Source organism: Phodopus roborovskii, unplaced genomic scaffold (assembly GCF_943737965.1).
Source record: "Phodopus roborovskii unplaced genomic scaffold, PHOROB, whole genome shotgun sequence".
NCBI classification, from domain to species: domain Eukaryota; kingdom Metazoa; phylum Chordata; class Mammalia; order Rodentia; family Cricetidae; genus Phodopus; species Phodopus roborovskii.
In genome coordinates this window covers 90147-114780 of record NW_026125536.1, presented here as the reverse complement: position 1 = coordinate 114780, position 24634 = coordinate 90147, and the positions used below count along the sequence as shown (strand labels likewise).

Sequence of the window (24634 nt, the reverse complement as noted above, 5' to 3'; positions counted from 1 at the left end):
TAATGTTTTTTGTTGTAACAAATGACACCCACATTCTGGCATCCATTCACCCACTGATGGGCACTTTGAAATGTTTCAGTGTCTTACGCTTTGGCAAGAACACTGCTGCAAGCATAGGGGTTTCAGATTTTCCTGGCACACTGACCCCATGCTGCTTTGGGAGTGGTGGAAATGCCCAGTAGTAGGATTTCATACATTTGCAGTTAGTATTTAAGCAACTGTCAAATAAATGCTGGGCCTTGGCATGTTTACAGAATTATAGTAACTGGAATATATTTGAACTTTCTTTATTTGTAGGAAAGAATGTCGTAATTAGTCCCTGTTTCCTCTAACAACAAAACATGGAGGCTTCTACATCAACACTGGTACTCCTAGTTCCTAAAGCTCTTGGGACACTGAAGAAGATGATATTACATGTCCCCAAAGCACAAGCCGCCCAAGGTGAGTCCATGGACATCACAGGGACATGGAGAGCGTTTTTACCTGCTGAGCCATCCTGCTAGCCCCAGAAGATAGATACTTTACTTGCTGTGGAATTCAGGCTGTCCTCAAACAAACTGCAGATCCACCTTCTTCTGTCTTCTCTTAGTGCTGCTGGGCAAGCAGCACAAAGCAGCCACACTTGCACCAGGTTAGAGTTCTAACATATTAGTGCCACAACTATGAATGCCACAAGAAAAGGCAAAATACTATTGTTTAGTGAAATTTTACTTAATTTTGTGTTTAAAAACTAGTGTTAGTTCAGTTGCAATATAGCTTAATGATAAAGTGCTTACTTCCTATGTACACGGCCTTGAGTTTAGTTGCCACACTATTTAAAAGACAGGAAACCCCAGACAACAGTCTTTAATCCTAGCATTTTTGAGGCAGAGGCAAGGTTAAGATCTTAGTGAGTTGAAGGCCTACCTGGTCTTAACATATCCAGCTAGGACTATAGTGTAAGACCCTGTCCCCAAAAATTAAAACAACAAACAGGCAAGCAAGAAAATATACAAGAACTGTTCAGAGCATTAGCTTCCTAGATCTAATTTGTACCAACTTTTGTTGTACTAAATTCAGAAATGAATATTGTCCATATAGGTGTTTTCCTCCTGTGTGCAAGACTTTATTTGTAGCAGAATCACTTCAAAATCCTTATTTAAAATGTAAACTCTAAGGCTGCAGTGAGCTTGAATCAAAGCCACGAAGCTGAAAGGCTGGATGAGTTGGCTCAATTGATAGGAGCTTGCACCATTGCATGAGAAACTGAATTTGGATTCGGTTGCCCTGCCCAAAAGCCTCGCGTGGTGGCACACACCTGTAAACCAGACACTGGAGAGACACAGATAGAAGTGTGCGCTTGTCCACAGGCACTGGAGAGACACAGATAGAAGTGGGATCGCTGCCCACAGGCACTGGAGAGACACAGATAGAAGTGTGCGCTTGTCCACAGGCACTGGAGAGACACAGATAGAAGTGTGCGCTTGTCCACAGGCACTGCAGAGACAGACAGATAGAAGTGTGCGCTGTCCACAGGCACTGGAGAGACACAGATAGGTGGGTGGGCCTGTCCACAGGCACTGGAGAGACACAGATAGAAGTGTGCGCTTGTCCACAGGCACTGGAGAGACACAGATAGAAGGGGTGTGCGCTTGTCCACAGGCACTGGAGAGACACAGAGGGAAGGTGCGCTTGTCCACAGGCACTGGAGAGACACAGATAGAGACAGAAGTGTGTGCGCTTGTCCACAGACACTGGAGAGACACAGATAGAAGTGTGTGCTTGTCCAACAGACACTGGAGAGAGCGCTGCAGATAGAAGTGTGCGCTTGTCCACAGACACTGGAGAGACACAGATAGAAGTGTGTGCGCTTGTCCACAGACACTGAGGAGACACAGATAGAAGGGTGTGCGCTTGTCCACAGGCACTGGAGAGACACAGATAGAAGTGTGTGCTTGTCCACAGGCACTGGAGAGACACAGATAGAAGTGTGCGCTTGTCCACAGGCACTGCAGAGACACAGATAGAAGTGTGTGCGCTTGTCCACAGACACTGCAGAGACACAGATAGAGCGGTGCGCTTGTCCACAGGCACTGGAGAGACACAGACAGAGACAGAAGGGTTGCGCTTGTCCACAGGCACTGCAGAGACACAGACAGGAGACAGAAGGGTGTGCGCTTGTCCACAGGCCAGGTCTAGTGTAATGAGTTGGTAACCATATTTGAAATAAGACAAAAATAATGAAGAAGGCGTGCATCCAGTCTAGTGTAATGAGTTGGTGAACCATATTTGAAATAAGATGGAAAATAATGAAGAAGGCGGCATCCAGTCTAGTGTAATGAGTTGGTAGCCATATTTGAACAAGATGGAAAATAATGAAGAAGGCGTGGTAATTCAGTTCTGTAGCAGTGTAATGAGTTGGTAGCCATATTTGAAATAAGACGGAAAATAATAAGAAGGCGGGCATCCAGTCTAGTGTAATGAGTTGGTAGCCATATTTGAAATAAGACGGAAAATAATGAAGAAGGCATGCATCCAGTCTAGTGTAATGAGTTGGTAGCCACATTTGAAATAAGACGGAAAATAATGAAGAAGGCGTGCATCCAGTCTAGTGTAATGAGTTGGTAGCCATATTTGAAATAAGATGGAAAATAATGAAGAAGGCGTGCATCCAGTTCATAGTGTGTAATGAGTTGGTAGCCATATTTGAAATAAGACGGAAAATAATGAAGAAGGCGTGTATCCAGTTCAGTGTAATGAGTTGGTAGCCATATTTGAAATAAGCACTTAAAATAATGAAGAAGGCGTTGCATCCAGTCTAGTGTAATGAGTTGGTAGCCATATTTGAAATAAGATGGAAAATAATGAAGAAGAAGGTGCATCCAGTCTAGTGTTATGAGTTGGTAACCATATTTGAAATAAGATGGAAAATAATAAAGAAGGCGTGCATCCAGTCTAGTGTAATGAGTTGGTAGCCATATTGAAATAAGACGGAAAATAAATGAAGTAGCTGCGTGCATCCAGTCTAGTGTAATGAGTTATAGCCATATTTGAAATAAGATTTGAAAATAATGAAGAAGGCGTGCATCCAGTGCCTCCTCTGGTTCACATGCACCTTGGTACACTCACACACAATCATGTACACAATAATAAGCAATAAAAACTTAGGCAAGTCTGGTTATTGACCCTAAAGACCTATACTCTCAGCAAATAATTCCAACAGACACTTTAAAAGACCACTACCTGAGATGCTTTATTACTAACATCAAAGAGGGAAGATATTGACACTTGATACATAGATATATTCTCTCATCATTTTAAAATTCCAGAATAAAAGTTGTATGAAGATGATATTATAGTAAGAAGAGGAAGCGGAAAGAGGAAGGGGAAAAGGAGAAGAAGCCAAGAAAAGTGCCCAAAACAACTCGGGTATGCTGACTTAAGTCTGGGGGGAAAGGTAACACCTGACAGTATTATGGTGCCCTTTAGAAGTGCATATATTCACCTCTACTGTTGTTGTCTAATTTGGTAATGAACTAGTTCAAGCCAGATATGGTGGCACAAATCTGTGGCGTGTAGGAATTGGGAGATGAAGCTATGTCAGTATACAGTGACAACTTGTCCACCTTGTTGTTACTCTCTCCCACATAAGCATTTCATTCACACCCTTAAAATGAGACACAGCTTCAACCAGTCTTTTTTTTCCTTCACAGAGTTGTGGCTCTTAATTCTCACACAAGTCTGAAAAAAGAATAGCTATATAAAGATTCCTTTTTTTGGTTGCTATGATACGAAAATTTCAAAAAGAGAAGGATGCACTAAAGAAGGAATCTAACCCTAAGGTCCCAGTGACCCTACCTGCTAACTTCCTCTCTGACTAAGTCCTCCCGTGCTGCCTCAGCCATGGGGGACGACATCCCGGACTTCAGTTTGAACAGTGCTGATCCAGACCTCTCCTATTTTTGTTAGGCACAAATGAGCATGAATTGTTTGGAGGAAGCGGAAATGCCCTAGAGATGCTAGATGACTTTGACTTTGACAGGTTACTGATGCTATTTCTGATGGCAGCCCTCTCTGAGTCACTGGGGGAGAAAATGGAAACACCACCCAGCCCACCTTCACCTCCTAGGTTATGCCAGCCTAAGGTGGTACCTACACTTCCAGATGGTCTACCTGTGCATCTTGGGAGAAACGCATTGAGGACCTTTCGGTAGTAAGTGTAATGATGCTCTTGGTTTCTATTCACTGCTTTGTTTCAATTTACCTTATAAAGTTTTCTTCATATTTGGTTGCGGGATGTGTATGTGTGTATACCCGTGAGTGTGTGAGTGCACACATGCACCTGCACCCATAAGTTCACAGTGCACAGGTGGCGGTCAGAGGACAACTTGCAGGAATTCATTCTTCTTCCAACATGTGGGTTTGGAAGTCAAACCCCTGGTTGTCAGGCTTAGTAGCAGTTGCCTTTACCACTGATCCATCTTGCCCAACCCCTACCTTACAAATAACATTTACATGGGTCTCATAATACAGTTTTTTAGGTTTATTATATGTGTATCAAGTGTTTTGCTTGCATGTATGTCTGTGTACCAGGTGTATACCTGTGATGACATTTTACTTATGATCTAACAAATAAAGCTTGCCTGAAGATCAAAGTGCAAAGCTAGCCACACTAGTTAACCATAGAGGCCAGGCAGTGGTGATACATACCTGTAATCCCAGCGCTTGGGGGACAGAGGCAGACAGATATCTGTTATTGCAAGGCCACCCTGGGCTACATGAAATTGATCCAGTATAAAATAGAACAACGCAGCCCAGCTTTATCCATTTACCTCCAAATTTCATAATTTCATTTCTCATTACAACTGAATAATAATATTACATTGGATTAAATGTACCACATTTTCATTCTTTATTCATTGTTGATTGACATCTAGGCTGTTTACTGGCTATTATGAAGAGCACCATAATGGGTTTGTTTTTCTGATTAATTTTTTTTGAGGTTTTTGTATATTCTAGATACCATCTCTCTGTCAGAGTCAGATGCAAAGGTAAAGGTCTTTCCCATTCTGCCTTTGTAAATGATGGTGCCCTTGGCTGTTCCACAAGGTTCTACTTGTTGATAATCTTAATTCCTGCACTACCAGAGTTCTACTTACAAAGTCCCCTCCAGTGTGACTCATGCACAAGTGTTTTATATCCTTGGTTACATTTAGTCAGGGAGTTTTGTTTTTTGAAATTGTTGTGAATGGAATTGTTTCGCTTATTTTTTTTTTTTTTACCCCCCCCCCTTGGCTTGTTTGTCTTTGGTATATAGGAAGACTTTTTGTGTTAATTTTGTACCCTGCTACTGTTGCTCAGTGTGTTATCACCTGTAGGAGTTTTGTGGTGAAGCTCTAAGATCTTTATGTATAGAGAATTATGTCATCTGCAAATCGGAGACTTTTATTTGGTCCTGTGTCCCTGTTATCTCCCTTTCTTGTCTTGTTATCGAGAGAGAATAATTCTTAATTTTAAATGTGGAACTACTTCAAGTCTGTGTCTGTTTAACATATGTTGCTGTGGATTTGTTGTCTTTTGCCTTTATTATGTTGAGATTTGTCCCTTGTGTTCCTCGTTTCTGGGATTAAAGGCTCCCCCCCCCTTTTTGTGTGTGTGTGTGTGTGTGTGTGTGTGTGTGTGTGTGTGTGTGTGTGTGTGTGTGCGTGCGTGTGTGTGGTGTGTGTGTGTATGGTGTGTGTGTGAGTGTGTGTATGTGTGTGTATATATATATGTGGTGTGTTTGTATGTGTGTGTGTATGTGTGTGTGTATATATGTGGTGTGTGTGTATGTGTGTGTATATATGTGGTGTGTGTGTGTGTGTGTGTGGTGCCCCACCATATGTTGCTTTCTATTGGTGTGATAAAATACCATGACCAAGGCAACTTATAAAATATGTAACTCGGGGCTCACAGTCCCAGAGAGTGTAGAGTCCACGGTCATCATAGCAGCAGGCAGACTGTATGACACTGGGGCAGTGGCTGGGAGCCTGCCACCCACCTGTGACACGTCCCCGTGCAAGGCCACACTTCCTCATCTTCCTGGGCACTTCCCCCACCTGTGGACCAAATGCTGGAACACGCGAGCAGTTCTCATTGAGCCCTGTGCAGGTGCTCTGAGCACCCGGGGGGTGGATCAGACCGGTCCTCTACAGCGCCAGTGTGCTCTGTACTGCTCAGCCATCTCCAGCTCCAGGTTTGGTCTTTCATAGGGTAGCAGAATTCTGCATGTGCTTTTGTGTTTCTTTTAGATTTACCATTTCTTTCGAGCAATCCAGTTCATCTCCCTTGTTACAATGTTCTTCCATTTGATCAATTTTTTTAAAAAGCTCTCCATTTAGGTTTTTATTTGACTTACTAAATTTTATTTTGGTTTGGGTTTCTTTAGAAGTCTTAATCTCTACTAAATTTTATTTTCATCGTGAATTTCTTCATTTCATTTGGCTATTTGTGTTTTCCAGTCTTCAGGTCCAGCATTTATTACTTTTAGTTCCTTGGGCATGTTTATTTTTTTTTAAATACATTTTTATTTAAGTTAAGAACAATCTTACTTTCCATACCAATCCCAGTTCCCTCTTCCTCCTGTCCTCTCCTGCCCCCCCCCAACCCCCCCCCCTCCCCCCCATCCACTCTCAGGGGAGGGGTGGCCTCCCATGGGGGATCATCGGGGTCTGTCAGGTCATTTGGGGCAGGGCCTAGGCCCCTCCCCCCATGTCTCTAGACTGAGAGAGTGTCCTCCATGGGGAATGGGGCTCGCAAAGTCCATTTGTGTACTAGGGATAAATACTGGTCCCACTGCCAGAGGCCCCATAGACTGTCCCGCCCCCAACTGATACCTGTGTTCAGGGCAATTGATTTGGTCCTATGCTGGTTCCCATGCTGCCTTGGACATGTTCATAATTTTACTTTGAAATGATTGTGTGTTTTCTCAAAAAAATCTTGCTATGGGATCCTAGATTTTAGAGGAAGCCATTATTTTGGTTTTTCAATAATGTTTGTCATGGGACTTAGACATCACAGGTCAATTTTGAGTTGAGTGTTTGGATCTTGGTTGCTGTTACCCCAGCTTGTCAGGTTTTGGTCTTGGCCACTCAGTGATGGTGTTGCTGATGGGACTGGACGTGGTCCTGGCTCGTCTAGGGCTTGTTGCACTTCTGAGCCAAGTTCAAGGTCCCCAGAGTTACAGGTGCCTGCGGCAGATCCCCACAGGGCTCTGCAGGCAGACAGTGGGCGGCAGGGGCTGGGGGGTCATAGTGGGGACCTGTCTGGAGAGGGCACACAGGATCCCACGGAAGTCCTCAGGTGGGGTGCTGGGTGCCAGGCAAGCAGTGCACTATTAGTGCAGCCACAGCTCTGAGTGCCAGGCTTGTTTCTCTTGTCAGTGTGTGTGTGTGTGACAGCATTGTTCCCTGGAGACTGAGGAGAGTGGTAAACTGCAGGGGCCGTGTCTGCAGTAACAAAAGCTCTCTCTCACGCTCTTCACCCCCTTTGCCCCAGCCCTCATCCGTGGGTTTTTCTAGGTTGTAAGAACACTAATGATGTGATTCAGATTATCTGCGTGAGAGAGCTTCCCACACCACATAGTGTGAAGGAAATTAAGGTGCAGCGTGGTTGAATGGTATTCTCAAAGCCATCTAATTCTTTTTTTCTTAAGCCTTCTCATTTTTAAGTTGAAGTCACGTGAGGAGCCCTGCCCTAGTGTGCACACTGTCACCCATATAACCGCTTGTTCTTTTTCACACGCTTATGAGGCAGCCATGGGCATGCTTAATCAAGACACCGGTCTCTATAGTGCCCATGACAGAGGCCTATAGCCTTTGCCTAAGCCCCTGGTAAGAAATGACCAATAAGAAGAAGATCCACTCTACAGTTACCCTGTAAGCAAAGGCGTGTTACTCTTTTTTTTTTTTTTGGTTCTGGTTTTTTTTTTTTTTCAAGACATGGTTTCTCTGTGTAATAGCTCTAGCTGTCTTGGAACTTGATTTGTAGACTATGCCAACCTTGAACTCAGCAGGAGATCTGCCTGGCTCTGCCTCCTGAGTGCTGGGAACAAAGGTGTGTGCCACCACGCCCAGCTGTGTTACATTAGTTTTTTTTTTTTTTTTTTTTTTTTTTTTTTAGAAACTTCTTGCCTGGGGCACCTGAATGGTCTAATAAAAAGCTGGGCACCCAATGGCCAGGTAGGAGAAGAATGGGTGGAGCTGGGAGAAGGAACAAGTAGAGAATCTAGGTTCAGAAAGCAAGGAGACAGCTCTAGACCCGATGACGGGGACAGGACTTTGATGATCCCCATGAAAGGCCTTCTCACACACTTCATGGAGCAGAGGAGCGATGGGATGGGGATCCTAGGGGGCTTGGGAGAATGGGAGGGAGAGGAAACTGGGATTGATAAGTAAAATAAGATTGTTTCTAATTTAAATTTTAAAATGGAAAAAAAAGTGAGGAGAGAAAGAGTAGGAGACACCCGCCAGACAGCCAGAGTAGGACAGACCAAGTGAGAGGTAAAAAGCCCCAAAGCAGAAAAGTAGATAAAGAGAGACAGGTTAAATTGAGTTAGAAGAGCTAGCTGGAAATAGTATAAGGCCAAGCATTCATAATTAATAATAAGTTTCCATGTCATGATTTGGGAGCTGGTTGGTCACTCAAAAGAAAGCCTGTTGCAATACCCATGAGTTCTTTGAGATAAAAGGTGGTGCTTTTCTTAAGGTTAAAAATTTATCCTGAGCGCACACATTTGTGTCTGACCGATAAGAAGCTTTGTATGTCTCTGTTCCCTTCGCATGCCTGATCTTCTTCCTAAGAAGCATGTCTAAGAAATTTGCCTTTTCTTTGTAAAGCTTGTGAAGTTGTCAGACACTTCAGAAACTTAGTAGAGGTGGCCCTGGTTTGCTTAAGTTCTTGTATCATCTCTGTCCAGTCAGTCAGTGTGCATCGAATGACTCCTGACGCTAACTGTGCCTTTGACTTCCTCAGCCTATTTACCATAAGTGATTATTGGCAGAGTTTCCAAGTTAAAAACTCTTTGCTTCTGGTCATCAGGGTAAGAGGGAATAAAGTATGGCAATGTTATTCTCAAGCTTATAGTTTGTGCTATCCCTTGATAATTGTTTTATTGCTCTTAGTTATGCAGAAGGCAGGCTACTGCAGTCCTCCAGGGTCTGTACTGTGTGGCCGTTTTGCAGTTTACAAAGGCCTTAGTCCAAATCTTGGCTGCATAACTTCCTAGCAATTTGATTAGGGGGCATTTTGGGGTAAGATTAGGGCAGGGTATACTACCAGCCTCTGGCTGTTTAGGAAAATTCTATGTGATAACGAGCATAAAGTGTATAATTGAGTAGAAGAATACAAAGTTTAAAAGTTCATAGACCCACCATTAAGGACTTTTTAAAAATAGGAAACAGAAATAATGTTTTTAAAAATTGTCTTTTGAGGCTGGGAGTTTACTCAGTGTTTGGAGACTTTGTTACTTAGACAGTGTACAGGGTCCTGATCTCACCAGCACAGGAAAAAGGTAATGTGGGTGGACATATCAGTAGGTAAGTCCAGCAGTTTAAATAATGAAATAAAATAGAAGTCCTAACACATCAAATACAGGAGCAGAAGTGCTATTGCCTGGCATTTTTGTTTAGATAGATGTTTGTGACATTGAATACTAATATTGAGTTTTGGCTAAGTCTAATATTTAATCACATTTCACATTTAAGATTATAAAGTTTAGCTGGGTGTTGGTGGAGCATGCCTTTAATGCCAGCACTCGGGAGGCAGAGGCAGGCAGATCTCTGTGAGTTCGAGGCCAGGCTGGTCTACAGAGGAGTGCTAGGACAGCCTCCAAAACAATACAGAGAAACCCTGTCTTGAAAAAAAAACAAACAACAACAACAAAAAAGATTATAAAGTTTAAGATGGGTGGTAGGTGTGTATATGTCTTTAATCCCAGCACTAGGGAGGCAAAGGCAAGCTGATCTCTGGAGTTCCAGGCCAGCCTGGACTACACAGTGAGTTACAGGACAGGTTCCAAAGCTGCAGAGAAACCGTGTCTCAAAAAACAAAACAAACCAAAAGATTACAAAATTTAAAGTGGGCATAATTACAGATCCTGCTGAAGTCCTCAGATGGGGATGCTGGGTGATACTCTGGAATCTGATCCAGTAGAGTTGCCAAACTCGAAGACTAGTCTGGGCCACATAGGGCTAGTTGGGGTGTGTAGGGAGGGGGGGGGGGACAGGAAGGAAGAGGAGAGAATCTTTGTGTTGTTTTCACCAAATGCAATGTCTGTCCTGTACTTTTGGCATTTTGACAAGTACTTTTATCTGTCACAAGGTTAACACTCAGTTTTCAGTTCCAGACTTTTCGTGACCTTTGATAATGATTAAGTCTAAAAATAGGCAGGGCAATGCATTTTCATGTTTCTTCTTTTTGTGAGTGTCTCCCTGTGGTTCTTAGTTAATGGCTCCTGGGTAAGTTGTTAATTTCAAGTCTACTATCAGTCCCCTATGTCATACTCATTCACTGTGTGCTGTGCTTTAACTGCTTGAAGGGTCTAGCTTTTTTTTTTTTTTTTTTTTTTTCGGTCTTTGAAAGACAGCTTAGCCCTGCTGTCACTTTGATTTTAGCCCAGCGGCACTGATTTTGAATGTCCAAGTGAGAGAAAAGCCTCTGCTTTTTAAGCCACTGTGTATTATTATAGCCACTGCAGCCGACATATGATAGCCTGTTTGACTTGTATCTCAAATGTCTTTGCCTAACTCTATACCAAAATTTGTGGTATTTTACTGATAATGAAGTTTGTTAGTAGTAGTAGTATATAATTCATATCAGTAATTGTTTATTGTGAATTATATTGTCTGTCTTATAGTTTCTTTAGGGCTGCCAAACTTTTGATGAAGAAGGAAGAAAAAAATTCTTCACACAAGAAATGAATAATATTCTTCTGGAGTAAGTGATTTTATCTTTTTCTTTCTAAACCTGGACTGGAAATAATCCTCAGTGGTATGCTTGCTAAGCATTTCTGAGGTCCTAAATTTAATGCCTAACTGAAAGAAAAGAGAACAAACAAAAAGCCTTGCAGGTTGAGGAGTCTGGTAGTTAGTTAAGTTGGTAGAGTGCTTGGCTGGAGGCCTGCGTTTGCATAAACCTGGTGTGGGTATGGTTCACCTCCTGTAATCCCGGCATTTTGGAGGTGAAGGAATGAACAGTTGAAGGTCATCGTCAGCTACCTTGTGAGTTTAAGGCCAGCCTGGGCTACTGATATTCTGTCTTAAGCAATGAAAGAGACTAATGAATTAATAGAAAACTTGCATCGAGTGATTATGTGTATCTCTAATCCCAGCACCAAGAGGCTGAGGGAAGAGAACTACAAGTTTGAGGCTATCTTGGGATATAGTTGAGGGCTGATAAGTTGCCGCAGGTGGAAAATACTTGCTAGTGCAAGCCTGATCTTTGTTTGAACCCTAGAACCCAAATAGAAGAAGAGAATCCACCCCCAAAATTATTCCGAGCTCCACACACTGTGGCATGCATTTACCCACACCTGTGACATCATACAAATAATAATAATAATAAAGTGGTAAAGACTAATGTTTAGCTAGTATAGTTTTGCCTTTAATTTACAAAGATGTGGATCACATTTCTCAGTCTTACATAAAACTGGGTGAGGTGCTTCATACCTATTTTTCCCAGCACTGCATAGAGTGGGAGGAAGACCAGGAAAGTAAGGTCATCCTAGCAAATAATAATTAAGGTATGGAGTTACAGATTAGCCTTTGGCTATATGAGACTTTTTCTCAAAAGAAAAAAAAAAGGAAAAAAGCTATCTACATGCACACAGTTGACCTATGAAAATCAGTGGCCAAATGGATAAGGTTCTTACCAACAGATCTGACCAAATCTGATGACTTTGAGTTTGATCCCTGGGACCCACACAGTTGGAAGAGAGAACCAAGTCTTCAATGTGTCCTTTGGACCTCCTTAGGTACTCCATGGTACCATATATGTGCACACACATACATGCACAATCATACATAATTTTTTTTTCCTGGGAGACAGGGTTTTTCAGTGGCTTTGGAGCCTATCTGGCACTTGCTCTGTAGACCAGGCTAGCTTCGAACTCATAGAGATCCTCCTGCCTCTGCCTCCCGAGAGCTTGGACTAAAGGCGTGTGCCACCACCACCCAGCCCTCTTAAAAATTCTAATGATTTAGATTTTTGTCTTGCCCCCCCCCCTGAAATTATATCTTTATTTTTATTTTCTTTTTTTTGGGGGTGGGTATAGGTGATTCAAGACTGTGTTTCTCTGTGTAGCCTTGGCTGTCACTGTGTAGACCTCAAGCTGGTCTCCAACTCACAGAGATCCACCTGCCTCTGGTTCTTTGAGTGCTGGGATTAAATGTTATATACCACCACTGCCCAGCTGAAATTAACAACATAGCTTAGAAGTGATTTGATATGGGAGGATTTTAAAATGTCCCTGGATAGTTTTCTATGATTATCTGTAATGATTTGGGATATGATTTATTGCTAAGAGTGCCAATTTGTTTTACTTTATTTTGTTTTTGTTTTGATACAGGTTACAATGCATCCTCTGCTGACCTGGGAGTTTCTAAAAAGATCAGGTTAGCCTGGAATCTAGAGCAACCTGTCTCTTCTTTCTAAGTAGGATTAATAATGTTCACCACCAAGCCCAACTAAGAGCCCCAATTTGTTATTTTTTCAGTAGCAGCTACCAAATACATCTTCCATTTTGATAGATACCTTATAAGTAGGTGCTCTCTGCTGAAATATGGCAGTTATTGCAAATGGTCCTGCTCTATTTTTAAAAGATAATAATCCAACTAAATGAGAATAAAGGCCAACAAACCAAACTTTGGTCAAGTTAACAAGCTTTTTTTTTTTTTTTTTTTTTTTTTTTCCTGTGAGTCAGAGGTATCTCCCCAAAGACAGGTTTTGAGAAAAATAGCATTGAGCAGAATAGAAGAAATACTGCTCAAACTGCAAGGCTAGGGGTGGATCTAGTTTTTGGTTGCATGGGGAACTTGGTGGAATGTTTTGAAATTACTTGTCAGAACCTCTCTGTCAGGGTGCAAATCAGGTTATAGGTGGACATATGCCAAATCCAGAGAATGGAGGTGGAAGACATGCTCAAATTTTAAGTTTTAGAAAAACTTACTTGACCTTGTAACAAGACGGCTTCTAAAACTTAAAGACAGGAGTTAAAGCAGATCTATGCAAAAAAATAGCTACTAGGCACAATAAAGATTTGACTATTAGTTTTCTCCCCCGAAAGAGGAGTGAGAAATAATCACGCACAATGAATTGAGTAACCAGTAAATGTTACACAGCTGTGTCACAGGTATAATAAGGCAAACAGAAATGAGTAAGTGGTATATGCACACGGCTGGAATACTACTGTGGGGGATTGTAGTTCCAGAAACATCTGCGCTTGCTTGCTTCCCTTTCTTTCTGCTTTTGTTTTTTCAAGACTGCGCTTCTCTGTGTGGTTCTGGCTGTCCTGGAACAACTCACTTTGGTACACTAGGCTGGCCTCAAAACCAGAGGTTCACTTGCCTCTGCCTCCCAAATATTATGATTTAAGATGGGCACCACCACCTGGCTATGTTCTGGCTCATGTGGTAATATATGAAAGGGTTTTATGTTGTTTACTGTTGCGTGTTGTTTTGTTTTGTTTTGTTTTTGGTCAGCATCGAGTTACAGCTACAAGAAGTGGGACCCGTCATTCGCAGTGGCGCCTACGCCCATCTTGAAGCGGGTTTGTGCCATGCAATAAGGAAACACTGGTAAAATGCCTCAAAGAAGTTACATCTCTAATGTCCAGGTAAGTGGGAGAACAACATCCTCATCTTAGCTTTTGCAACCAGCAAACAAGGAAATGTTTGCTCAGTCTGCACATGCATAGCTTCATAGTTCTATTGCCTATGTTTAGTAACCATAGGATGTTACTAAAGGTGATTAAGAGCCCTCCTTTAGGGCTGTGGAGATGGCTCAGCCTGGCAAAATTGTCATCCGAATTTCACAAATATATCACAGCGTGAACATGGATGGGCATGCACAGATTAAAGAATATTTACTTAAACAGGTGATAGGTTTAGATGAAAAGTATTGATTTCTAAGTATTGCTTAATTAAGGCACCAATATCTGTTAACAAACACGTCTTTTTGAGTTGAAAAGTTATAGTTCTTCTGATTCAAAGCAGGTTAATGAACAAAACCTGTCTCATGTTTTGTTGATTTGCAACTTCAGACATTGGGCAGTTGAACCCAAAATTCCCAATACAGACATGGGTAACTGATAAAATGGAACTACAAGTAAAGACACTTTTTAGTTTTGGTTTGTTTTTTTTGGGGGGGGGGAGGGCAGGCCTCACTGTGCGGTCTTGGCTGGCCTTGAGTTCACTATGTACATACAGCAGGTTGATGTCAAACTCACAGAGATCCACCATATCCCAGAAAAACACCATTTTGTGTAGTAAAAACACTTTTTTTTTTCCTTTTTGAGAAGGTATTCTGTTCTAGACTAGCCCAAATACAGCAGTTTTTACATTTGGGTGCTGGGATTGTAGACCTTCACCATCTTACCTATTTTTGTTTGTGGGTTGTTGTCCCTACCTCCACCCCACCCCCAACAGGGTTTCTCTGTCTAACAGCCCCGGCTGTCCTGGAAATACCATGTTAGACAATATTTCAGGTTTATATTAATATGTGAGATTTCCACCCACTGAAGTTCTGGTTGTAGGAGGAAGATTTTGTTAGGATATTTGGTAAAGAAAAAACCTTCAAATATATTTTCCCCCCCAAGGATGATCGTTTAAGAGAACCTCGCAAATTGAAGCTGGCTGTAAGCAGTGTCATGCCTGAACAGCTGTTCAAATACCAGGAGGACTGCCAGGCTCGCAGTCGGCCAAGTGGGCCAAGTATGTACGTCTGCTCTGTCTCAGGGGTCAGTTCTGTTAGGGCAGCCTGGCCTCAAGCTCACAAATCCACCAGCCTCTGCCTCCCCAGTACCAGGATTAAAGATGTGGACGACCACCGCCGGCTTAGTTAATGTCCTTAAGTAGTCGTCATTCTCTAGAAACCACGCTTACCATTGAAATGATGTGACTGAACATTTTAAGTGATGTGTCACTCACACTCAGCAGCTTTGTTTGGTTAGTGTATGGATGTGAACATGAGAGCCACAGCAGCCTAATGGGGTGTGTCCTAATAGCAGCGGGGCTGGGCTGTTTCAGCAGAGTGACCCAGGTTGCAGGCCAGCCGAGGGCTTCACACCGAGACCCTACTGCTGGTTAGGGCATTTCACATGGACAAATATGACTAAGCTGGGCTGAGGACAAAGAAATTGATCTAAAGGATGAGCATTTGTACCTCTGTATTACAGTTCAGAGGCCTTATTTACTCATCTGGTTTGAGATTTACCATATTATGTGGAAATACAGCTCCCTGTTTATTCTGTTTTGAGTAAATATTTGGCTGAGCAACTGACAAATTTAAGGACCATATGGTTGTGAATTCTGGGTTAAAACTTGGCTTCATAAAGTGTTACTCGTTTTTTAGGTTGCAAGCAGATGAAGAATGGGAAAAAATGGATCTGAAGATGATGATGATGAGAAGCCAGGGGAAGCTGAATCATAGGCCCCACGAAAGAAATTCCACTGGGATGATACCATTAGGTAAGCGTTGTTAGTCATTCTTCATTTTTAGGCAAAGATATAAGAAAATCCACAGAAGTGGAGGATTAGATCAGAAGCAACCAAAGATTAGTGTCTACGAAAACATATTCAAGACATGTACTGGGTTGAAATGGCCTCAGGTGTTGGTGCTCGGTCTTCCATATAACACAGTTTGTCAGCTGTGCTAATAGTGGAGTGATGTCATTCTGGTTGCATAAGGGCAATTGTCTGCTTATGGTACCCCAGGGAGACAACTATCCCTTTCAATCTTTGCTCACGTAAAGGTACCAAAGGCCATTGTTTCATGGTAAGGGTTGATTGTAATGCAGTAAATTACCAATGTTAGAATTTACTTCTCTTATCATTGTCTGAATAATTTAGTTATTATTCTTTATTCCCACCAATTTGTTTGCCTCACAGTCTTACTCTAAAATAGTTTTACAATTCCACATTTCTGTGTCAATCTTATTTTTAATTTGTTCAGAACTTTGTTATGTAACCTGGTTGAGATCAAATTGTGGATGCTATGAATTAGAGCCAACTAAAAGCCAGTCTGCTGAGGATTATCTCCCAAGTCCTTCATGGAGACAGAAGTGGAGGCCACTGTGGCCTAAAGGCTGGATGCAGGCCAGGTGAGACACGGGCCTTCCTAGACTTTATTCCTTCCTAGACTTACTGTGTTTGCTTGTTTGCTGTCACTAAAGATGTGTTTGCACACAAACACACATCACATTGATTCTGCTAAGAACTTATGTGTTGGGAGGTGTTACATGGGAGGGTTTGGGGGAAGGAAAAATTATTTAAAATATGAACTTACATGTTCAGTATTCTATTAATAAATTAAGAGACCTTAAACTAACTAAAATAAATAATAAAAACGTGTGTGCGCGTGCCTGCATGTAGAGTATTTCAGATCAACATTTAACAAAACAAGCCTTGTGGAGCCAGAAATAAGATAGGTATAACGATGTTTTTGGGTTTTGGTGGGGGGGGGGGCTTGGTGGTTTTTTGAGACAGGGCTTCCCTGTAACTTTGGAGGCTGTCCTGGAACTAGGTCTTGTAGACAAGGCTGGTCTTGAACTCACAGAGATCTGCCTGCCTCTGCCTCCCAAGAGCTGGAATTAAAGCGTGCGCCACCAACACCCCCGCTCTTGTGTTTGTTTTTAATTCAAACTTACTTTCCTTTGCCCTTTTTTTTTTTTTTTTTTCTCTCTTTTTGCTTCTGAGGTTAGTGCTAGGGAAAGAGATGGGAGATGATGGTTATAAACTTGAGGGCTTTTTAGCAGATAGAAAGGAAGCCCATGGTTAATGTAGAACAGAAACTAGATGTGGGGGCACACGCTTGTGACTAGCACTCTAGCACTGCTGTGAATATCCGCAGGGTTGCAGGTTTGAGGCCAGCGTGTACTAGAGAATTCCAGGTCAGCTTGGCCTGTGTTGTAAAATCCATCTTCAGAAACAAAATTTCTGGTCATGGTGGTGCATGCCTCTAATCTCAGTGCATGGGCAGCAGAGGCAAGCAGATCTTTGTGAATTCAAAGCCAGCCAGGTTTACCTAGACCATGGAGCCTTAACTCAGATCTACTTGTCTCCGCTTCTTGAGTACTGGGATTAAAGTCATGTGCCACCATGCCTGGCTAGAGGAATTTTAAGAGAATTTAAAAAAAACCAACCCCACCAAAAAAACCTTCTCTATCAACCTATCATCCATAAAGTAACAGAAACAACCTTTTCTGTTGATTTGTTAAAAGTTGTAAATGCATAGAAATGATATAAACCTTTTCATGAAATACTTCATTGGATAAAGTTGTTAACTACTTTTGCTTGGTAAAACAAAAATCAAATTATGAATGATCTTGAATTCAAGGTCAGCCTGAGCTATAATACTTAGTTTGAGGCTAGTTTGAGCCACACAGCAAAACCCTGCATGCACTTAACCATGTTACCTACAAAAAGAACTTTTGTTTTTCTCATTCTTCCAGAATGCTCTTTAAGGAAAGCCGGAGTGTACATAATCATCTTACTTCTGCTCCGTGAGTAAATACTGACTCCAGATTTCTTCTATGTGTTGTTATTCATGTTAGGAGGTTTTTGTTTTGTTTTTTGATTTTTATTTTGGGTTTTTTTTTTTTTTTTTTTTAACCATGGCTGTCCTGAAACTCAAGAGATCCACCTGCCTCTGCCTCCCAGGTTCTGGGATTACAAGGTGTGCGCCACCACTGCCTGGCTTATGTTTTGGTTTTAAGAAACAAAATCTTGCTAAATTGCTCATTGACCTAGGTAAGACTTTTTAGGTCATCTCTAAAAGGCTGCCACCCTCTTTTTGTGTTTGATTTGTTTTTCTGTTGTTTTGACTGCTGACTTTGGAAGTCATTGGGTTTCTGCTGTAGGGGCCATGCAGCTGGGAGCTCAGTCGTGCCCCTTTGTTCCTACCGTCTGCATGGGTACCTGCCTTGGGTGAGCTGAGCTCACAGGGCACTTCCATACTTCCATATATGTTCCTCCCCTGCCTTGCTCAAGCTTACAGTCTTCCTTCTCTACACAACTGGCTATAGGAAAATGTAAAGCAGGTCTCTAGATCTGCGGGATGGTTCAGTAGATAAAAGCATTTGCCATATATGTCTGAATCGGGGCCCTGGAACCATGGTGAAAGGACCTCCGAGTGACCCTACCTCTGCTTCTCAAGTGTGCTCGGGTCATGAGTACATGCCACTGTCTTTGACTCCCCGGTGCTGGGCATTGAGCCCAGGGTTTACATGCCAGACAAGTGTTCTGCCATTGAGCTACATCCTTGTCCTCTCTTTGGCTTTTTAAAAATAGTTCCATTGGCACTACTACCTTTGTGTTTTGTTTTGTTATTATTAGGGTTCTTGTTTTCTCTTGTTTTGTTCCTTATCAGAAAATAGGACAGGTAAATATGGTTGTCTTAATGCTCTAATGGCTTCCTCCCAAAAAAGGCATAGAAAATTACTGTTGCCTTCCCCAAACTCCATGTTGCCAGGTGTTTCATGCTGGTTCATAAATGTAGGTCAGGATGACCTCAAACTTACAAAAGCTTCCTTCTTGCCTTTTACTAAATTAAATTAGGTAATTTGTTATCATTCTAACAATTTTTGATTTTTTGCAATTAAAAATAATTTTCAACAAAACCTTTTAAGTTTTTTCTTCAGCAAAATGTCATTAATAACCCATTGCCCTGATTTGAGCATGGCAGACCTTGAAGCTGTTTCTACAAATCAATCTGTTGAAATGAATTTCCTTAGGCTAACCTGTTTTGAGTAATTTTTTGTTTTATATATGGTTTTTATTTTTTTTCCTATCTATATTATTTTAGTAATTATTTGGCCTTTTTAGTCAATCTAAACTAGAAAAATATTGCTGACTCCCCATGAGAGCTGAGTAGTTTGTTCCTTCAAAGAGTTTTCCAGATAATGAAAACAATTAGGGTAGCCTGCTTTAATTCCTAACATATAACTGTTTCTGAAATGACCTTCATTTTAATCTTTTATCTTAGGGCAAAGAAAAAGGTGATTCCTGCATCAAAACCCAAAGTCAAGGTAAGAGTCCAGCACATTTGTAGTTGGCCCTGATGGTGAGTGTTGGCAGAGTTTTTGGAGAAAAGAGCATGTGATGTTTATCGAAGATTAATAGGTGTTATGCTAAGTTGCTTGTTTTCAACTTCATAAAAGCCCATTTGAGAAGTAGATTGTTCTGGAGCTGTGGGGTTTTGCACTCATAAGTTCACATAGAAATATTGGATAAAATGTAGCCAATATTTTTTAAATACATAATTGAATAGTTGGGCATGGTTACATACCTGACTCCCGTGAGGCAGAAGCCAGCAGATCTCTAAGTTCAAGGTCAGCCAGGGCTACACAGATAAACTCTGCCCCTCACCACCACCACCAAGAAAATAGCTAGAATTGTACATACAAAGATGAAATTCCAAAGTCAGCGAGGAACTACCTTGTTGATGGTCTATTGCTGAGCCTTCATTGTCCTTGGAGAGACTACCCGTCACATTATGCTTTCTTTTCAATGTCTTCTCAGAATAGTGGGTTTCTTGGGGGTTAGTACATCAGAAAGAGAAAAGGCCCTGAAAGAATAGCCTCTTTAGTTAATGACAGGGAAAGGAGCAGAGAGAAGTCTGTCTTGGCCATGGTTTCTAGATTGGAGAAAGACAGTCCTACCTGAAAATGCCCCTTTGTTAGGGGTTTAATTTGCATGACTTGCATAAGATGACTGAGTAATTTACTGATTTAGCAGTGACCCAGGGCAGCAGGCAAAAACAGATTCTACACCATATAATGTCCCACATCTGAATCTTACCTATTTATAGTACAAGTCAAACATGCAAGCTGTAGGTTTATCTTAAACTGAGCATATACTCAGCATGCCAGAGGCCCTGGGCATAATCCCAGTACCACAAAAAAGCCCCCAAAACAGCAGACAAAAAACAACAAACGCATGCTATCTACTCCTGAAATACAGAATGTGTAAGAGGATTTATTAGTACAGGTTAGAGTCAGTGGACATCACAAACAATTAAATCCACCACACATAGGTAGTGATTTGCTAGTTCAGAACATAAGTACCTGGGCTTGTGTGGTGATACATACATATAATTTCAGTACTCTGGAGCCAAAGGCAGAAGAATCTCCAAGTTTGAGGCCAGGCTAAAACATAACTCCAGGCCACTCAGGGATTACAGACCCTGTCTCAACCTGTTCCTACCTGTAAGAAAAGGAACATAAAATAATTTTAGCACTGCTTACGAGAAGCTGGATTATGAGCCTTCCTCTATTCTTGTATTCTTTAGCCTAGAACAAGTCTTCTTTTACTGCTAAAATTAATATTTGATGTGGGAAAGGTACTCAAAACATCCCTTAAAAAGTGTAGTTGGGTTGAGTGTAGCTCCTTTGGTAAGTTCTTCCCTAGCACCCTTGAAGCCCTCACATCACATGAAGCAGTCATGGTAATGTAGGGACTGTAACCCAGGAGGTAGAGGCAGGAGGACCAGGGCTGCAAGCAAAGATTGGTCAGCATTAACCTGGAATGCGGAGACTCTGCCTCCCCCAACAGTTAAGTAGAGACTTTGTGCTGGTGCTACCGCCTGTCCCCGCTTCAGCCTGACACTCTCGGTGATGGAGTTTTAGCAACCTGTACTTGGATTGTCAACATGTGGAGCATACATGTCATGTGTTACCCTCTCATCTTAGCCAACAGTGTGACCCTACTGGGATTCTACCCATGCTTCTATAGGTAGTGAGATTTTCAAGATGGAGTTCTTAAAATGAAAGTTTAGGACAAGCGCTATGGAAGTTAGAGTGTGACAGCATTCTTAACAGCTTACTTACTGTAACACCGTAGGAGGTGATGGTAAAGACCTTCCTGGCCGTTCTTTCCCCACTATGCCGAAGGTAAGTGATGTGGCTGCATACATCAGTACTTAAGACTCTGGGTTGGGACCTTTTCTAAGGAACTAATCAAGCCTTTGAAATGATGTCTTAATCTGTGTCTTTACATTAAAAATGAAGTTAGTCTAGTACTTTATATTTCTCCCAACAAATAAATGGTTGCTCTTACCTGCTAATGTTTTTCTTTTTTACTCTTTGAATATTTTAAACTATAATTCTCTTCACTCTTCCTTGAATTTTAAGAAAATTAATTTAACAGACAATATTCACCTAGATGTTTAGCACTTTAATTACTAATCCCTTTGTTTTCCTAGGACAGAGCCTACTCATAAGAGACACTAAACACATGCTGGATAAATTACAAGTAATGCCCACCATAATGAGTAGAAATATGATTTAAGTTTTGTTGAATAATTCACTACTTTACCTATGTTCTGGTGATGGGTAGTGGTAGAAATGCAAGGAAACAGGGAGCCAGAGTCAGCGTCCCAGTAAACCTTAGTAGACAGAGTTGTAACTTGATAAAAGGAGTGTCCCTTCCAAGCACCAGGAGAATAAAGCTTCGAGACACTGGGGTTGGGAAGTAGACCCTGAATGTGTGATAGAAGTCTAGTTCACGAGTGATGGCTCCCCCAGTCAATGCCCTGCACCCCATTTTCAGGTCCTGCTAATATGACTTGGAAGGACATGGTAATGTAATGTGTCACAAATGTGTTCTGAAGAGAGCTGGTTCTCACCATGATTTGGTTTTGGCAGTCTTATCAAGATTTGTTGCTTAAAAATAAACAAAAGCAAGGTCTAGTACAGTGTCACATGCTTTTAAACCAGCACTGTGGAGGCAGAGGGCAGATGGATCTTTGTGGATTCAAGTCCAGCCTGGTTTACATAAGGAGTTCCAGGACAGACAGAGCTGTAAACAGACCTATATGAAAACATCCAAAAAATAATTCTAGTCATAAGAGTTTCTTAATCTTTGTAAAAACTAAGTTTAAAATTTGTAATTAACTCTCTGTATTTTTTCCAATGTAATGCTACTTAGCGAGGAATGTAGCCCCAAAAAAGACCCAAAGGCCCCGGTATCCTTGGCTTCAGTCGGCGGTCCTTCCATAAGCTCCAACACATCCACCATTGCTTCGGCCAGCGCGAGCTCAGCACCAGCCCAAGAAACCATCTGCCTCGATGACTCCCTGGATGAAGACCTTTCTTTCCACTCGCCTCACTGGATCTTGTATCTGGAAGCTTAGCTGTCATCAACAATGGGAACAAAGGCCCCTCAGTTGGCCAAGGCTAACCGTGCCAACTACAAAACCCGTCCAGGACTGAGAGAAGAAAAACTAGCAAGTATCATGAGTAAGTTACCACTGGCTACTCCCAAAAACTAGATTCTATCAGACTGCACACTCGTCAAGTCTTATTGCCGGTCACACAGGGGTAGTACCAAAGAAACCCCAGGATTTAGCTCATACTGGCATTTCTTCAGGCCCTATTGCTGGTTCTTCAATTCAGAACCCTAAAGCTTCCTTAGAACCTTGCCAGCCAGGGCACCCAGCAAGGACTGGAAAGGTCCAGCCAATAATGCTTCTTCCCTTCAGACTCATGTCTCCTCCAGCCTAGTTGCTGCCTCCTCTCAGCTCTGGGAACATCAGAGGGCCCAAGATGCTTCTCCGTAAACAAGCAACAAAGGTGCACCAGCACTCAGCTGTCCACCAGAACTATGTGCTCCATTACAAGCCACCATTAGTAAATCACAGACCAACCCAGTGGTGAAATTGAGTAATAACCCCCAACTTTCCTGTTCGTCCCAACTACTCAAGACTTTAGATAAGCCACTGATGTATCGCCTCCCTTTGTCTACCCCATCACCTGAATGGTTCACAGGGGCCTCACCTCTGGTTTCTAGGACAGCATGAAGTACCACTACCTCCAGTAACTATTTAGCCAAGGCTAGGATCACAAATTTCCACGCAGGGTTTCAAACCTCCCCCTCAATGACTGCATCTCCCAAACTTGCGCATCTCCCCAACCTGCCACATCTCCCAAACCTTTGCCCTCACCTAAGCCTTCTGCCTCACCCAAGCCCTCTCTGTCAGCTAAGCCTTCATATCAACTAAACCTATTTCTAAATCCAACCCAACCCCCCAAGCCTGCTGTGTGCCCGACTTCCTCCAGCCCAAACACCTAGTAGCCCAGAGCAGCCACTCCACTAGTAACAACCCCGTCCACAAACAGCCCAGTGGAGTGAACACAGCAGACAGTCTCCTACTCTGAATTTGTTGCCTCAAATCGCACTCCTGGCCTTCCATCTACAAAAACTCTCCGGCCCCTTCTAAACCAACAAACTCGCACCCACTGGGACTGCTGCTGGGAAGAGCAGCTGGAGTGGAATTCCAATGAATGTACCTGCCAGCAGAGGTAGCAACCTTAACTCGAGTGGAGCTAATAGGACTAGTCTATCTGGGGGAGCAGGAGGTGGAACACAGGGTGCTACTAAAACGTTGTCTACTCCACATAGACCAGCCTCTGCCTCAGGGCCTTCAATGGTAGCAGCCAGTGTGCAGGTAAGTATGTACTGTGATTCATGGGAGAAATGTGAGATTGAACAAGCGTTCTGAGTCACCTTAGTGACTTCCCTTGTGACATATACAACATATAGACGGTGTTTATACTAGGCTGATAGCAGCTGTGGCCATGGAGTGTTTTCAATGCTGCCATCATAGTGCTGGGTGAGGGTTTCCATGGATGTGCATTTTTATTTGTCAACCAAGTGACATGCTAGGGTGTGTGAGGTGCCACAACGCCTGAATCCCAGAACATGGAGGAGTGGAGTAGGAAGAACTCAAGTTGAAGGCCAGCCTGGCCTACACACAGGGAATTGTAAGCTAACCTGGGCTGCATAACAAAGTCTCACTAAAAAAAAACAGTAAAACTTTACAAGGTAGGATGGGAAGGTGAGGGAGTTAGCTGACCCAAGCACATGAAAAAAACCCCAGGTTCAATCCCAACATCAGGAACAGACCTATTTTACCTTAACATTTGTTTGGAAAACAAAACTTGAGGATATATTTAAAACTTTTATCTTAGCCAGACATGCTGGTGTACCCCTACAATCCCAGATCTTAAGAGGTGTGTCCCTGATGATCAGAAGTTCAGAGCTAACCTTTGTTATACAGCAAGTTTAAGGCCAGCATAGGCTGTGTGACAACCTGTTGAAAAAAATCCCAAAAGCTCTCTCTACTAAAAGCAAGAACAGGGTATCAGTGCAAAAATCTAACATATACGCAGTTGGTTCTCTACCTGTTCTCCTGCCTATAAATGTGTTTGGGGGGCATGCTTTGCATGTTGGGTGAAGTGCCTGAAGAGGGCAACCAATTCCCTGGAGTTGGAGTCACCAGCAGATGTCAGCCCTTGACTCGCTGCTAGGGAGCCACCTCCTATGGTCCTCCTTTGGAAAGAGCAGCAAGTGCTCTCAACCCTCTGAGCAAACTTTTTAGTTTATTTAATCAGATGTATACACTT

General features: G+C 42.3%; 1 pseudogene; it reads left to right on the top strand.

The window, feature by feature from the left end:
• The first annotated feature begins 316 nt into the window (after window positions 1-316).
• LOC127216138 (ubinuclein-2-like) overlaps window positions 317-24634 on the top strand; it is a 34129-nt pseudogene continuing 9811 nt past the window's right edge.